The sequence below is a fragment of the Lutjanus erythropterus genome, chromosome 18, assembly GCF_056507025.1.
Source record: "Lutjanus erythropterus isolate fLutEry1 chromosome 18, fLutEry1.hap2, whole genome shotgun sequence".
NCBI lineage: Eukaryota > Metazoa > Chordata > Actinopteri > Lutjaniformes > Lutjanidae > Lutjanus > Lutjanus erythropterus.
In genome coordinates, this window is record NC_139334.1 from 21,077,115 (window position 1) to 21,095,739 (window position 18,625).

Genomic DNA, 18,625 nt, shown 5'->3' on the forward strand with positions numbered 1-18,625 from the left:
CATTATTATGTCCTCTGGTGAAAAAATGCTCCACTGGGTAGAAAATTCAAACTAATTTTGTCTTTAAATAAGAAAAAAAGGAGCAACATGACAGTACAGTGACAGTTCTGCCTTCAGCTGTTATACTGTTATCATTCAAGAACTCATTACATCTAATTTAAAGAAACGTTTACAGCTAAGACCAACTGCTAATGTTAGCTACACAGACCAACTACTAATGCTAGCTAGGTAGACCAACTATTAACATTAGCTTCACAGACCAACCACTAACATCAGCTACACAGACCAACCGCTAACATCAGCTACACAGACCAACCGCTAACGTTAGCTACACAGACCAACCGCTAACATCAGCTACACAGACCAACCGCTAACATCAGCTACACAGACCAACCGCTAACGTTAGCTACACAGACCAACTGCTAACATCAGCTAGTGTAAGTGTGTAAAGTGTGAATAGCATACATACATGTACATCTACATTTAAATGTACATAATAACTCCTGTTAATTTACACATGCATTCACACATAACACAGGATGGAACAGCTGGACAAACAATTAAAAGAAAACATTAAACATATAATAACTTCACAACATTAATACAAAAGTAACAGAAAGTAATCAAGTTACACTTCTTTAATATTGTGCTACTTGGATTAGGTTACTGACTACATTCTTTAACAGGTGATTAGCAATTGTATTGGAATATATTTTCAAAGTAACCCTCCCAACCTTGTGCTTAAGTTACAACAAAGATAGATGGAGGAGATATTGAAGCTGCAGTTGACAGCTTCTGCACATATGGAGCAAAAAACGCGGCGAGCCCGCACAAGAGCAAACACACTCCATCACTGCCTCCTGCTATGACATTTATGGTACATTACATGACTATATAATGATTACAGCATGTCCAAGAGAACATTGTTTTGGCAGATTTTTCCATACGTACTTATTTATTTGTCTAATCTGAGGAAGACAAAAACCGCTCTGCTGGCATGAGCATAAACAGTGAATGCTGGGCTGGGTTTTTGTTACATGATTTGGCTCCGCTGAAGCAACTCAGGCCATAAAAAGCTGCAGTTTTAGCACATCTGTCCACACCTGCGCTACTTTGCCAAACTTTTCACCTTTGTTGCGTCCGCTCTCTCCTGTTTGAAGGGCTGGAAAATAGGAACCTTGCCCAGAATTCATAACAGAATCTTGACGCCATAAAACTTAAAGTACTTGGCTGGGGATTTATTTTCTTAACGAAGAAAAACGACCCGGGAATTAACAGATAGGCTTTCACAATACGAACAAAAAAACTGAATGTTTCAGTTGAATAACAGAGTACACTGTAACATTTAATGAAACATTTTACAATGTCTGCACAGTGCTGAATTTAATGTGAAGATCCACAATACCTTTGCCAGAGGGCTATGCTGGCGTGGCTATATGACAGATTTATTTGTGATTGTGCAAGATACCTCATCACTAACAATGTCACGTCTGTTAGCGATGTGTTTGTTTGCTTAAACATGTGGCATGAAGACAGACAGTAAATTTAGGTCAGTCATTTGTTGAAAGGTTTATTGTACTGTAAGTCTAAGATCAGACATGAGACTCTGCCTTCAAACTATTTAACAAAGGCTTTCCTACTTTTAGCCACATATTAGGTTTAAAGTAGGTGTTGTTTAAAGCTAATAGTCAAAAATCCACTATGTGCACATAATGTTTCCCGAAAGCTAGCTGTAGTAGTAATTTTCCTACACTGTTAGCTGCATGAACTGCATTTCAAACATAATGCAAGTTTTGCAATTTGGTCATTGCCATCATGGTTTTTGGATGAGAGTGTGTTAACTTTTTACATAGCTAGCAAACAATGTAACATTTCATTAACCTTTTACTTATAAAGCAGACAATGTAACATTTTGTTAACCTTTTAGCTACATGGCAAATAATGTGACACTTTGTTAATGTTTTAGTAATCCAGCAAGTGTAGATACTTTTTTAAGAAGACCCAATGAATTTTAAGTCTTTACACTAGCAGTTATTTTCCTACACCTAAGACTGTTTCTCCTGCATTTGAAATACTGTCATTATCTCTATTAGCCATCTTAAAAAGGAGAGGGTTTTAGTTTTATTATGTTTTATTATATGGCACCACATGCTCACAATGGTAGAGCTAACATGCTGATGTTTCACAAGTATAATGTGTACAAGTTCATTATCTTACTTTAGCACATTGAAATATGTAAAGATAGACGCCAGGACAGCTCCCCAAAAGTGAAGCCCCCTGGTGGTAAAGATAAATGTTTCCTTGTTGTTTGTTTTTTGTTTTTTTGTCATGTTAGGTAGCTCTTAGTAAGCTTCTGTGTTCATTTTTCTAAAAAGAAGAAGGTTCTTATCAGTTATTTAACAAAATCAAACACTGGTTTAGCATATTAGCATGCTAACATAACTAACTAGAAAGTAGCTGATGCTAATGGAAATGTCAGTTTTGCAAGTTCTTGACCATGAACAAGCATTGGACAAATTAAAATTTTGACTGTCTCAGATGAAAGCTCATGTCAGCTGAGGTCAAATGGTTGTCAAAACATTTCACTCGACGTCCTCTGTGGAAAGTTTTGATGTACTGTAATGTGAAGATCAGCCTTCAAACTATTCAACAATGCCATTCCTTATTGTAGCAAGATTAGATTAAAGCTATAAGTATTATATTTAAGCTAGGTGTTGTTCTCCGCTAAGTAAAAAATCCACTAAGTGAGGATGATGTTTCCACAAAGACCAAACTAATTTATCCTTGAGCTCGCAGTACTTTTCCAACACCCTCCGTTCTATCTCCTGCATCAGAAATACCTTGATAATCTCTGTTTGACTGTCTGGTCAGGAGCAGTGAGCGTTGTTACAGCATGAAGTGAGCGCTCCAGAGGCCAGCAGATGCCTTGTGTCAGGTTGCATAAACAAGATAGAACACTTTCATCCATCATGCTGCTGAACGGGGAGATTTAGGCCCTCTTATCCGGCTCAAGGCATCTTGTTGAAGCAAAGACATTTTCAGGGCGCCGACCTTGATATTACCTCAGTGGAGATAAATCATGACTGAATACTGAGCTCTACAAATACCCGCTCTATGCTTCCCTCTGACCTCACAAAAATGTCTCAACATTATTATTTCACAACTCTTCATCCTCTATTCGTGTCAAAGTATTCAACCCTTATTTATTCTGAAAATTCTTTTGATAGCAGAAGACGGCAATATGATGGAAGCTGTTGATTTAGTGGCTGTCAACAAGACAAACTCATATCCTGTGTGTGGGGACTGTCAGACAAAAACACAACAGCCTCTGGCTTGAGTCGATTAAAGCACTCACTCAAAATCAGACAGAAGACATCATCATGAAATGTCAAGCTATTGAGCTTCACCACGGGGTGTGATATTCGTCTAATGTCAGCTTCTAATGTAAGCAGCGAAGGTGCCAGTTGTGCGTCAACACTGATGACATCAATCAATATGAGAGTTTGCTGAGGAGAGCATGTTTATGTTGCGATCGTGACAATTTTCAGTGGTATTTCAAATGTGCACCCATCTCATGTGGTGAGTCATGCAGCGAGAAAGTTACCCACAGTGGAAGCTCCAGTACTGTATGTTACCAGGACCCCACCTACACGTTTTCTCCACCGCTGCACGCTTATCTTTGCTCCTCACCTGCAAACTCTGTTCCATCCTGTCTCTCCATTCACAAAGCAGACTCAGTGCACTGCAAGAAGTCTGAGTTGAACCAACAAGGTTTCATTTTTAAACCCAGTTAAATTATGCTGAAACTTCAATTTATACTGCACCAAAGTTTACAACAATCTTAAAATTAAGATTAAATCTAAAGCTCTCTTTAAAACTCTGTTTAGTTTGAACTCTAAACTGAGATTAAATTTAATCCTGTTGCACCAAAATGTGATCAAGTATTAAACTTTAAACTTAAACTTTGGCTAGCTAACAAACAATGTAGCATTTTGCTAAACTTTATGCTAGCTAGCAACCTATGCAACATTTTAATTTTTTAGTTAGCTCACAAACAATATAATATATATATGCTTTACTAACTTTTTAACTAGCTAGCAATCAATGTACTGTTCTGGAAACTTTTCAGCAAGTTAGCAAACAATATAATGTTTTGTTTACTTTTTAGCTAGCTAGTACACAAAGTAATGTTTTATTAACCTGTTAGGGAGCTAACAAACAATGATGTTTTGTTATTTTTTTTAGCTAGCAACCAAACAATGTAATGTTTTTGTTTACATTTTTATCTAGCTCACAAACAATGTAACTTTTTTTAAGGAATACAGAGCAGACAGTTAGCCGTTTCTCCCCATCTATTAGTAGCTATATTTAATTTTGGTTTACATCAATAAACTTCAATTTACTAAATGGAGATTAGTTTTTAATCATGCAAGAGAGCGGTCCTTAATGTTAAATTTGGATTTACTCATTTTAAACCTGGTTTTGCTAAACTCTAACTATTTATTTTAGTAATCACAGTAATCAGTTATCACTTACTTTAGATTAAATTAATCTTTATTGGACTCTTATTTGAACTTTAAGTGGATGATCAAAGCAGATTAACGTGAACTCCCAGCTGAAAACAGCTGTGCAGGCAAAGTCTGCTTGGCCACAGTCTGAGATTTTATTAAAATAAGGTAAATGATTGAGGTCACCATATTAAATGTATTAACAGGTTTCCCCCTTTGGGATGACGCTCATGTGGAACTCATTTCATCCCTCTCTTCTCAATATCTTTGATTTCACTGCATCGTGTCGACCGCACTTTGGCTTTGTCAGAGGATCACAATGGCTGTCTCAGATTGAAATTGACTACATCCTTCTGCAAATATACGTGTGAACACAAGCCAGGAGAGTCAAATGTAACATTCTGAAAAGTACAACCTTGAAAAAAGAAAGCATAGTGAGCATCAAAAGCCTATTTTGTGACTCACTTACTGTATTACAATTCATTATAGCTGCACAGCCTGTAGTGGTTTTATTGACCTTGGATCAAACTTGCACATGCTGTAGCTGTTGCAACACAGTCTTTAGTCAAACAGCAAAAGGGCAGTCCTTTAATGCCTGCTGAAGTACTTAAAGCTCTTTATTATGATAAGGAACGTTAAAAATGAAGACTTTGTGGAGTTTAATGGTGTACATACAGTTCCCACCAGCGTTTGGACTGTTCTTCCCTGTCAGAGTCGAGTTGGAGGACTTGAGCGGAGTAAACACCGTTAACAGACAGTTGGAAGGTTTCAATGAGGAGAAGGGGGGATTGTTTGGGTGTATTTTGGCAGCGGTGTTGGAGTATAGCGGTACTGGCAGAGGTGGAAAAAGTACACACAGTCTTTACTCAAGTAGACTTACAGATACTTGTGTTAAAAAAAGGTTAAAAAAGAAGTGATTCAACTTCTTTACTAAAGTAAAAGTGAAAAAGTACAGGGTCTGAAATGTACTCAGATTAAAAAGATTAAAGATTTAAAAGTAAAAAGTTGTCCTCTGAAAGACATTTCTACCAGGAGTAGAAACGCTTTGTGTGGAAAGCTAACTGAACCTCACCTATTCTCCACAGTCAGAGCTTCTTCTCTGTCTGTTTCGTCTTGATATGTTTTTATGCCGTTTTCATTTTGTCTTTTTATATGTTGTTAGATCACTAACATCTTGTTATGTGTCTCTTGTTGTTCTCTGTTTTATGTCTTTTACGTTGTTTTCGTCTTGTTACATTGTTTCTATCTTGTTGTGTAACTTTCTTCTTGTTACATCTTATTGAGTCGTGTTACATTGTTTTTATCTCATTAGATCTTCTATGCTGTTTTCATCTTGTCTTGTGACGCTGTTTTCATCTTCTTAATTCTCGGTATGTAATTTATGTCTCGTTATGTCTCTTTCACCTTGTTACATTGTTTTCGTCTTATGTGTTTTATAATTTTTAATCTTTAGTCTTTTTTCTGTTACGTTTTTGTCTTGTTACATTGTTTTTTCCAGTGTTAACAAAGTTAATAAATGTTACATTGTTTGGATGCTCTTTTTCATTTTGTTACGTCTTTAAAGTTGTTTTTGTCTTCTTGCATCATTTTCATGTGTCTTGTTACGTCTTACTGTATTATGCTGTTTTGTTGTTTTTGTCTTTTTTGTTATTGTTCCATCCATTTAGCCTGATATTGGTCTTGATGTTGGGAAGATGGTGTACAATGATGCAAAATATTAATTATCAATAATTCCTCTCAAATGCCTTAAACATATAGTAACAAGCCACTGAAAATGTAAGGAGTGGAAAGTACAGATATTTGTGTTAAAATATAGGGAATTAAAGTAAAAAGTTGGCCAAAAACAAATACTAAAATACAGACGCCTGAAAAATCTACTCAAGTACAGTAGCAGAGTATTTGTACTTCATTACTTCCCACCCTTGCTGGTAATAGTACGAAGGTGGGGGCTGTCCGATGGGGATTTTGGTTAAATGTGCCATTATTTACGAGTCGGGTGGGCTGAGGGGGACAATAAACTTTTCATTTCTGGGAAAGCCATTCAATTTTACTAGACTTTGTAGAACCTATAAGAGTGCGAGGCAAGAAAAAAAAGAGGCAAACCAGAAAGTATTTAACAAGCACAAAAAGTGTTTCCATATTCAGCTGTCACACAACACAGCAATAATGCGAGTACTCCCCTGGGTTGACAGAGTCACGTGGGCTGCCATTTGGGCCTGATGTGACAGTAATAGTTCTTACTGGAAGCACACACAGGCACTGTTGTGTATGTTTCTGAGGGCATGTTAATGGCATCAAACCACTCACAAGAGCTAAAACCAAACTCAATACATAATTCATGCATTTTTGTTTCATTGTTAAAGCTCCGTATCACAAACAGGCAAACTTGCTGACACACACATGTTACTCATTGGTCAAATTACAATAAACATCTGGCTTGACAAGTCATTCAGTGTCATATTCAGCCTTCAGATGTCATTGTTATTAAATTAAGAGCAACACTATGCCAATGGGGTGAAGTAATTCCATTTGCTCTCAATTACGTTTCTTTGGTTTGAGGAATTCTTCTAGAAATGTGTAAATACCTTAAAATGAGACATAATCCAACAGTAGCACAAAGAATGACATTTGGTTGTTGTGATTCTTGAAGCAAGTATAACTGCAATTCTAAATAAGCTGGGACGTTGTGTAAAACATAAATAAAAACAGAATGCAATGATTTGCAAAAACTTTCTGACCTATATTAAACTGAATAAAGTAAAGACAAGATATTTAATGATCAATTTGATTATCATGCACCACATATCTTCAATCGCAGACAAGTCTTCAGCCCAGAGGTCACAATGTGAATGATTTCTGAAAACAATTTGAAATGTGGACTGAACTATGAGTTTCACTTTGTCTTTACTTGCATTTGTAGATGCAGCAACAAACTATGTTTACTGACAACTATTCATACAATTATGTGGGGTTTTAATGCAGTGCCACCTGAGGGGTCAAAGGTCACAGGCATTCAATATTGGTTTTCGGCCTTGCCTTTTATGTGCAGCAAGTTCTCTGGATTCTCTGAATCTTTACTGATATTATGGATTGTAGATGGTGAAATCCCTACGTTTTTTGCAGTTTTGTGTTGAGAAACGTTCTTAAACTGTTGAACTACGTGCCCACTTTTTCACAAAGTGGTGAACCTCTCCCCATCCATGCTTGTGAACAACTGAGGCTTTCGAGGATGCCCTTCTAATAACCAATCATGATACTGCCACCTGTTACCAATTCCAAGTCTTTGTACTATATTCAATTGAATACAAGTTGAAAATGATTAACAAATCGCAGCATTCTGTTTCTATTGAACTGGGTTTGCAGCTTTTCTGCTAGGAACAAGCAATTTCAAAGGCTCAAAAATGGACTAATTGACTTGTTGAGAAAGTAGTGTTTAAGGTCTGGCCCCTTAGATTTTGGCAGACAGGCAATTGGACCCCTGTGTAGTATATGGCTGTAGGACAATCCCCATTGTCCAGTTGGATACAAGTGGCCGGAGCCCAGGAACTGCTCTGGCCTGGATGTTCGGCCCTGGCAGCAGAAAATTATAGCTTTGGCCAGGAAAGTCAACCAAATGGGCTGATTCTTCTCATTCAGCCCAGAGGCCTCCACACAGCTGCACTTTCTTTCACTGCCAGGGAAGAGGACAGTCTGAAAGAGGAAGAGGAGAAAGAGAGGCGGAGTGGGGAACAGTTGGGGGCATTTGGACTGGACGGGCCTCAAAGACCCAGAGGGTTGTTTTCTTTACAAGAAAAGGAGAAAAAGAAGCAGCCTGGACTCATCTTGGACATCAAACTCTATTTTGGGCAGTGGGCAATCACACAAAATCCCACAGAGACGTTTTCTTTCACTGATTGTGGACGCTTTTGTAAAATTACAATCAAAGACGTAAGATGGGGATGTATTCGGGCCCCTTTGAGAACATAAAATGCAGTTCAAACCTTTGTCTAAGTTCCTGAGAGGAAATCTTTCTGCCATAGGCTCCTTGATCTTTATCCACATACCTCCAGTTCTGCTCATTTCCTCATCGTTTTCCATTTAAGTGAAGACGGATATGCTTCACGAGCTCATGTGACTTTCTGGGAGTCACGGCGGGTCACAGAGAAGAAAAGAGCAGACGCTACAAGGACTTTTCATCTCAGGAGGACAGGCAAAGGTGCACTTTAACAGATGAATAGTCTGCTGCTGAAGGTGAAACACCTGTAGCTCACTACTACACCAACATACAGCCTCTCTTGAGCTACTCTACCCATCGTCTCCTCATTAAACAAAGAGCTACAGCGGCCCTGACACTTCAGCACTCTGCAACTAAAAAAACACACATAAAAAATGGCAAACCACAAGAAAACCAAGAAAACATTAAAAAACTATTTTGCAGCACATTGCTTGATCAAACAAACTGGTTTGCAGTGTGGGAACAAAATTGAACATACACAATAAAAACACCCAAAACTAGTAACAGCAAATATGGTGACAGTGTGGTACATGCTCCAAAAGGATTCTTCCTGAAGGGCTGAGGTTCTACCCAGAACCATTTGCTTCTGAAGAACACTTTTTTGAAGAAAGGCTTTCTCAAGTATTGTCTGTAAACTCTTTTGTCAAGGGTTCTTTTTACCATAATATTAACGGGTTCCTGGTAGAAACTTTAACTCTTGCTAGAAACTCTTGGAATATTAAAGGGTTCTTGGTGGAACCCCCTGAGTGGGTTCTAAAGAAACTCTTGGTATAGAAAAGGGTTCTCAGTAGAATCCCCTAGGTAGGTTTTGTTATCACCTTTCGAAGGTGGAAATAGTCTGGATATAACTCTCTGAGTGGGTTCTGGGTAGAATCATTGCACCATAAAAGGGTCCCTGGTAGAACTCCCTAGATGAGTTCTAGATGAAACAATCGAAATTTAAAAGGGTTCTTAGTAGCTTCTAGACAAAACCCTTGGAATATTAAAGGCACTCATTAGAACCTCCTGGGTGGGTTTTTGTCAGCACCCTTAGCGGGTGGAAAGATTCTGGATAGAACTCCTTCCTACCCTGAACAATAATAAAGGACTTTTTTTCCCCATTTTCTTTGTTTTTAATGTTGTTATAAATATCTTATCTTGGCGTTATGGAGTTTTGCATCCCAAATAATTATAATAATAGCAAAATGTATAAGTAAACCATAATGGCAAGTTGAGGAACGAACATTAACGTTTATTTTAAACTGAAGCTTCGAAGGCCCAGAAACGGTATTCAGGACAGCACTACAACGCCATGCCAGATTTCTTTGCTTTGCAGCACATTTCATAAGGCTGTAAATGCATTGTTAAAGTGATGAATGCGTTTCCCAACTTAGTAACGTGTTTTATTTCTTTGCAGCGTTTTTCTTCTAATTGCTGAGCATGTGTTGTTGAATTTGTTTGTGTTCTCTATTTGTGATTTTATAATTGTAAAAAAAAATAATAAATCAGGAACCATGGAACAAAACAGACAAGTCCTGCAGTGGTGTATTCATCAAGTAGTCTGCAGATAACTAGAATTTGTAGAGCGGCGCCAACAAAAAGTAATAATAAAAGCTCAGTTTTTCACAATAAATCATCACACGGCTAAAACAAGGAGGAATCTGACATCACCATATGTCCTGGGTCGACCGAGGACGGCTCACAAATAACCGATCCTATCCTCACAGCTCAACATCAGTCATCATTTAATCAAAACCACGCTCCCATCAATTCTCACATCATCAAAAGCTAATTTCCAAAGTCTCATTTATGATAGCCGAGCTGTTGTCAAACACAACGTGCAGCCATGTAAGAAGTGTGTCCTTGTGAACAGCATCTGGAGGAATATCAATAACTGGAGAGAAGACACGTCCAATTCAATAAATCTGCAGGCTAAAGTGTGAGAAAAGTGGGCAGGGTCACACGGGCGGTTGGTTTTGTGTATTGTCCGGAGCCGGACACATGGACTGTGTAATTCTAGTCCAGGAGTGACCACACAGGGCCGGTTTGTGAGGTCTGGGAGTGCTGCAGAATGGAGACAGATGGGACAGGGGCAGGATTTTTTTGGTGAGAGAATGCTTTCCACTGTTCCTACGCAATACAAAGCCCATTGATTTTTTTCTCTGTGTTGAGTGAGGGGCTGAGGAAGATCTCATTTCAGCGTCCGCCGCATGGTCATGACACCTGGACCAGGGTCAGGGCTGTCCGGTCCCCAGTGGAGGCACGCTGAGCCTGAGGGGAACTGGACAAGATTCTTCTCTATGTCTCTAAGCCTGCCTCTCCTAAGTGTTTCTCACACATGCGGATCATCTAGGGTCTAGGGTCCTGTTCGGATTTTATCGATACAAATACTGCTTATCAATACAGATACTTGTTGATACTCTTACTGATACCACTTAGAATAATTTGATGCAAAAAATACAAACATGACATGGAAATATTCGCCAGTCTTTTAACTAGGTTAATAAGGGTTCAAGGCTGCGGTCTCACACATTTTTTCTTTTTCAAAAAATTTCAATTTGGTCTGGGTTTTGCAATTTGGATTTTGCACTTGGTCATACTGCGATTCTGTAGTGATTTTGTTGTGACTGCGATTAATTGTGCAGCCCTAGGTCACAACACATCATTAAGCCTGAACAATTACTGGCCGTTCTTGTCAACAGAGTAAAATTGACACGTGCTGTCATCAAAAATAAACTTTTTCAATGAGAATTTGATCAGACAAGAGCATAACGACCAACCAATCAACCAACCGACCCGATGGTGTCAGCCCTAGTTAGACCAAATTAACGTCACACAAATACAGACAGCAGCACCATTTGTCCAGGAGCTTATCATTATTTTGGTACTGACCAATCAGGAGCTGGTTCCAAATTAGTTCCAGCTCACAAGACTCATCCTGCTATCTGCGAGTGTGCCGCATTGTGTATCTTATATCTGTGGTCATCATCTCATTTCTATTTGATGACTTTGACCTATGAGTCTTCCTTTGCGACCCCTAATGTGCGAGTGGAAAACCAAACTCTCCCTTCCCATGAGCCCTCTGCACAGACAGAAAGATTGTTCCTCAGGAAACACAGGTCAGGAAGTAGAGGAGGAAGCCGGCCTTTCGTTCTAAATACAACTTTCCTCTAGAGACCGACCGGCGTGTCAGCCGAGAATTGGACAGTAAATCTCTGCTAAACGCTGACCCCTCACTCTGTTGTTTTGTTGCTATTTTTGCGACCTCGCGTTTAACCAAAACATCATCATTCTTCTTCTTCTATTTCGCTGCGAATTGGCACTGACGGGGGCTAAAGATTTTCATTTCCAAGACGGTGTTTGTTTTGAACTCCGGTCGTGATTGTAATGATGTGATGTGTCAAAGCAATCCAAACGAGCCGGGCTCTCGCATTGATGCCGCATCCCACCCAGTGTGAGATGAAGGGCAGTGGAGGCGAGTGGATGGGCATGTTGGAGCGATCCATGGGAACAACATCAGCAAGAGCAGCTGGTGGTTCACCACTAACAATGCTGTGGCTACTCTTATGGACAATTAATCGCTGCTAGTTCTCATTTTCCTCCCTCCTCCTCTCTTTCTCCCTCAGCCTCTTCCTCTGAGGCTCGTTTCACCCCGCGAGATGACCACAGTCCTCCCGTACACTCTGCAAAATAAGGGTTCCACTAAGGTTCTCCCTGAAGACCCGAGGTTCTATTTGCTTGTGAAGAACCCTTTTCTGGGGAAAGAGTTCACCCAGAGGTTCTTTCTAAAACTAAGGGTTCCATTATGAACCCTTTTCATCTAGAAACCATTTTTGGAAGAAAGGATCTCAACAATCCTTGAAGAACTGTTTTCATATAAAAGGGTTCTTGGTACAACCCTGTGGGTTAAACCCTTGGAATATAAATGGGTTCACAGTACAACCCCCCGAATGGATTCTAGTTCTAAGTTCTCAGTGGAACCCCCTGAGTGGGCTCTAGATAAAACCCTATGAATATAAAAAGATTTTCGGTTGTACTACCTTTGTGTGTTCTAGATAAAACCCTTGGTGTATATATAGGGTTCTTGGCTGAACATCATGGGTAGGTTCTAGATAAAAACCCTTGTAGTATAAAAGTGTTCCTGGTAGAACCCCCAGGGAGGGTTCTAGATAAAACCCTTGGAGTATATGTAGGGTTCTCGGCAGAACCCAATGGGTAGGTTCTAGACAAAAATCCTTGAAATGCAAAGGGGTCCTTGGTAGAACCCCCGGGGTGGGTTCTTGTTGGCATCCTTACAGGGAGAAAAGGTTCTTGAATGAACCCCCAGACAGGGTTCCAGGTGGAACCATTGCATCATAGAAGGCTTCTCTGTAGAACCGCTCATAGGGAATTCTTGGTGACACCTTTTAAAGATGGTTCTATGTATAACCCTTTATGTTAGGTTCTAGGTAGAACCTTCTGAAAGGATTCCAAGAGGAACCTTTTTCAAAGGTTCTACCAGGAACCAAAAAATTGTTCTAACTCTTTATGGTTTTAGTTAGCGCCTTTATTTCTAAGAGTGCATGGATTTGACAAACATACCATGAGACATAAAAGAAAGAAGGCAATCATGTCGTCCTGGCTGTCAAAGCTGAAGCAGATCACACAGATTGGGAAGCGGGGAGGAGAACGTATACAGTAACTAAACCCGCACAGTGTCACGGTGAGCGTGGACCGACTCAAGACACCGTACTCAAACTTGGCTATCCTCGACTGCGGGTTGCTCAACAGTCAGCGGGCCGATGAGCTGTCCTGTCAGTGTTTCGACAGACGTGCTCACATGTTGGGAAAAAAACGGGAAGTTATAGCAGAGTTAAGTAATCTATGGCTTTTATTAAGGGTTGAGATGTTTCAACTTTGACTCACAGTTTTATTTTAACATAGCACACTTCAGTCAGTAATCGGGCGTGGAAGTTTAAAAGCAGGGAGAGAGTGTGGGCCAGGTTAACATGTGGGCTAAACTTTGTACCATTTCTTGTCTATAATTCAAAACTTTTACTACAAGCAAAGTGTTTTTCCATTATGGTAATGCTGCTTTTTTGAACAGTCTCAGTTTAGTACTGATGCCTCTATATGATCTATATAAGTTAACTAGAAGACTGGCTATTTCTGTAGAGTTATTCTTAATGGCTGCCACCAGGTTGGATTCTCACTTAAATCAGATGAAATGAGCCTGTGTTTGCATTGTCATATGAAAAGTTACAATGCATTGTACATTAGCCACTTAAAAATTAGATTTTTATTTGAATAATTCTATTTTTGACATTATATTTTGTGGTTAGTGTTGTGGGAGCACTACTGGGCCTCCAAAATCAACAAAATATGAAAGTTCTTGTCGTAGCTTCAAGTAAAGGATCAGATTTTCCACCGCTGCATGATTGCCAGTAATTCGCTAAAATAATCTTGTAATATTTTCACCAAAACATACAAGATGCAAAATAAATTGCGCATGAAGAGGTGATGTTCCATGCTCATAGCACATTTCAGTGTTATGGAACTGAAAATGCAAGTGTGTGTGTGTGTGGGGGGGGACTGTTTATTCCAAAACCGATACTTCAGCTGGAAAATTAACTTAATGAGAAATCATAAATGCCAGTATGTGGCAAACAGCTAATTCACTGGTATTTATCAATAACAACCCTATCAATCTCCAGAGTATACATGTTGTACCATGACTGAGGCAGTAAAAATAGTCCTTATTTCTGCTTTAAGACATTGTTTAATGAGCCTGTGGTCGCCCTAAGTGGGATGTGGTGCAGCACAGCTGGAGATTACCGCACAACGAGTGTGAGCATTTGTGTTTTGTAGCTGATAAGTCTCTTTGCTTCATATAAGGCCAGTGAGTTAGTGTGTCAGTGGAAACAGTGATTACACAACACACGGGCTTGTGCTGAGTCCTAATTCACCTCAAAGCCATACAAGGAAAGTGTTTGACTCCGCTGACCTGCTTGTCTAATCTTAGTAATTCTCACTCATGGTGCAACAGTTTTGATAATCTAAATTCATGCGTTAGGTAAACACAGAGGCATTTTAAATACTGCACAAAACAAAGAGAGTAAATAGGAAATGCTGCAACAGGAGGAAAGAGAAAAGGAAGAACTCTGCCCTCCGATGGCTGTGAGGAGGAACTGCAGCAAACTGTTGCTCTTACAGACAGTTTCCAATTTGTTTTGGTTCTTCTCTGTGACTTTCTTTCATCTCCTGTTCAGTTAGATAAAAACTGAGCACCCAGTCATCCCACTTTAGACCTTATCAGTGACCTCAAGCCTCATCCCCGTCCTCCCTTCAGAGGAGGGGTCATCACAGTCGACAGACATCAAACCCTCCAGCAGAGGCTGAGGAGTGACTAACTGCAGCCCCAACAGAGACTGATAGGGCCCACAAGCCAGAGGAGGACAGACCTGACCTTGAGGAGCACAAATCTGCAGAAATTAACTCGACTCTGTCAACAGTGAGTGGAAAATCCTGGCCGAGGAGCTGAGATCTAGTTTGAAGGATAGGACAGGAAAACCTCATAAATATTCCAGCCTTCACTGTGATGAAATACACATATAGTTAGAGCTGAAACAATCAGTCCATTTATCAATTTGTCAATCAAATGAAACATTTTTAGGCAGAACTGGGAGACTTTACTTATTTTCTTTGACATTTGTGACGGTACACCCAATATATCTGGATTTTAGACAGCTGAATGGGCAAAACAAGACACTGAAGACATCATCTTGGACTTTCAGTAGGGAATTTTCTCTGTTTTCTGACAACTGACAAACCAAACAATAAATCAAACAGCAGTCACAATTAATGAAAGACAATATTTAGCTGCAGCCCTAATTTCTTCACTTTAAATGTCAGTATTACTGTCAAATGTCACCGTTGAGTGAATACTGCACATCCTGTTTTGTGAGAATTCTTATGTTCAGCCTACGCCATAAAATGCCACCAAATGCCATTTGGGCATTTGATCTCAACTTTTTAAGCAAGACAGAGAACTTTTTGTTGACATATTTAGAAGGAAAAACACAGTTGGTAGCTGCTAAACATAATCTACATATAAAGAAAATCAAGCGAAAGATATGAAGGAAGTATGTTTTTGCTCGCTCTGTTTTACAATGTAACGCAAATGGTCAGCAACCTAAAGCTCTTTTGGCACTCTCCAGTGGCTTCTTGTAGCTTTAACACTATTTTTATGTGTTATATTTGTCAAAGTAGGCTACACTTTCATTCAATTTCATTCATTTTTTGCACAAACATGGAGAGGACTTAAAGTGGGCCTGCACAGCTGCATAGCACAGTCATCCTTCACATGCCAGTGGATTATTCTACACAAAAGTTCAATTTTGTGTTTTGTTGATAACAACATCCTCTGGTATAAATTTCAAAATATTTAAAATGTTGTCCTTATTTTAGTTATATCTATAACTTCATGAATTAAACAAAATATGGCGCAAAAATGATAACTATACAAGTTGACTTTATTTGTGTTGCTTTTTTTCATATTTTCTGCACAGTACTGCACATTTCATATGCTCTGTTTTATATGTGCATACTGTCTATTAAAGTTTCCCACTTTTTTATACGAGTTTACACATTACAGTGCATGTTATGTACCACGATTGAAGATTAGTTTTGTTAATATCTTTATTCTTTTTACTGTATTGCCTAGTTTTGTATTTCTTTTTCTTTTATTTCTGCTGCTGTGAAACTGAAATATCCCCACAGGGATAAATAAAGAACTGCTTACCTGCCTAAACAGCCCACTGTAGAGCAGTAGCTACATGTGGTAAAACATATTAATGTATGCTCATTTAGACCTATTAGTCATGATGATGGGCTAATTTAGACTAAATAAACTGTGTAACCTTCATCATAAAACCCAAATATGTTTTGCAGCTCCAGACAGATTTTTATTTATTTATTTATTTTTGCCAAAAATGTCTCTTTTGATAGTGTAGGTTGCTGACCTCAAGACTGGAAGGATTTGCATTAAAGTCAGCAAGGGCAGATGTTTATATGCTATGATTGTTGGGGGGGAACAATAAATATGTCCCAGATGAAACTCTGATGACGGCCTGTTGCTGTGAGGTTAAAGTGGTTAGTCTCCTGTTTGAGGTGCACGGTGCGAGGGGGGACGGAGAGACACTGTGCTGCTGCCAGAGGAGTCCTGACTAAGATTACATCATTCATGGCAATAAATTACAAAATAACAGATTTGTGTATATTTCTCACTTTCTCCCTGATGGTCTCAATAACTCCAAGGATTTTGTTGTTAGTCACTTCATTCATATTTCAAGTATTTTGATATTTTGGCAGTAAAAATAAATCAGTGGCCACAGGTAGGTAATGGATCAAACCAATGCGAGTCATAATGAGGGAGAGAACACAATCTTTCAGAACTTGACAATGCATTGTTTTGTGTTTATAATTCTTTGCCTAAGCTAGTCTAAGCTAACATATTTCAGCAAAACAAAATATTAAGAGGTAAAAAGTCAAAGCTGTGCGTCAACATCTGCAAAGCACTTTGTCAAAATTATGCCTGTAAACAACAAGAACATGTCTGACACTATCCTCCTCTGAGAGAGCAGCCTGATTTTTTTTTTTTTTTGCGATTTCATTTTGGCAGGAAACAGGTGCCTCCTCCTAAACCTGGAAGACTAACTGCATCGCACAATATCAAGCCGGCACAATACATCTGAGAGTATTAAAGTAAACAGCCGTGGTGTTATGAGGCTTCTTGAGGCCAAGGTCCAGTGAAGAAGACATTTCCATCAGAGTCAGCGGATTGTTGCTGAGTTTTTTGAGCCCTGCTGACCTCGCAGAGTTCCACACAAAGCCCCCCGGCGCATTTACTGTACTATAATAAGCTCTAATTCTGTTTAAAGCGTGACATATTATGACTTCTTTAGATCATTTCACACCAGCTCGAGGTTTTTCCCTTATATTGCTGTAAAATAAAAAGCTGTGATTCCCCTCCTACTTCCCTTGCTGTGGTTATTCCTTAGAGGGGGACAATCGATCTGATCTACTTAATCAATCAGTGACAGGGCCTTTGAACTGCAGACGTGATTTCCAGCAAGTCTGTCATCCCACCCTGTCGTCTGTGAAAACACTCCAGGGGGAGATTACTCCACACACACAGGCCTGGCTCGTAAAAACTCTTTTTATGTTAAAAACACACCCTCACTGTTCGCTGACTGGGTCCAGAATATCTCAGTGAGTGCATCAAGTTATATCTACTTTTCTTATTTTCTTAGACTACTACTATTCTTACACCAAAAAAGTTTTATTAAATGATACAAAAATGGTACATTGTTTGCTAGGTAGCCAAAATATTAGCAAACTGTTACATTGTTCCCAGGCTATCAAAAAGTTTGTTTGCTAGCTAGCTAAAAGTTAACAAGCTGTTATATTGTTTGCAAGTTATCTAAAATGACAACAAAACATTGCATAATTTGCTAGCTTGCTACAAAGTTAACAAGCATTACACTGTTTGCTAGTTAATAAAAAAGTAAACAACATGATTAAAAGTCAAACCAATCAGGTTTAAAAATGAATCCTTGTTGATGCAACCCAGCCTTAAAGGATAACATCATGGAAAAGGGAGTAAGATCTAGATTAGAACTTTGTTTGAAATGTACAGAAGTCTGTAGCTCTTTTCTATCTTGACTAAATTCACCATTTAAGCAGAAAAACAACTTCCCCTCCAGTGAGACAAAGCTCTCCACCCCCTGTGTGGCTTCTGTATAGGCAAAGAAGAGGAAGGGAAAAGGGAATGTTTTGCCTCTCCTCTCTCCCCACCCCTCTTCCCTCCTCACCTCCCCGGGGCAGCACTGTGTAGTAATAAACGTCCCCCGTAAATCTCCCCCTCACGCCATCATCCCCTCCTCCAACTCCAACTCCAACCTTTTTCTTTTCTTTTTTTTTTTTTTTGTTAACAGCTTCTTTTCTTCTCCCCCAACCCTGCCTGCCTTTTCTTTTCCCTCTTCTTCTCTTTTCTATTGCAACCCAACCCTGACATTGACTCTGCACATGGCCGATGGCTGCTCTGTCATGGATTTAGAAGGGCGGGAGTAGAGGGGAGGGAGAAGAGGGGAGGGAGGGGAGGAAG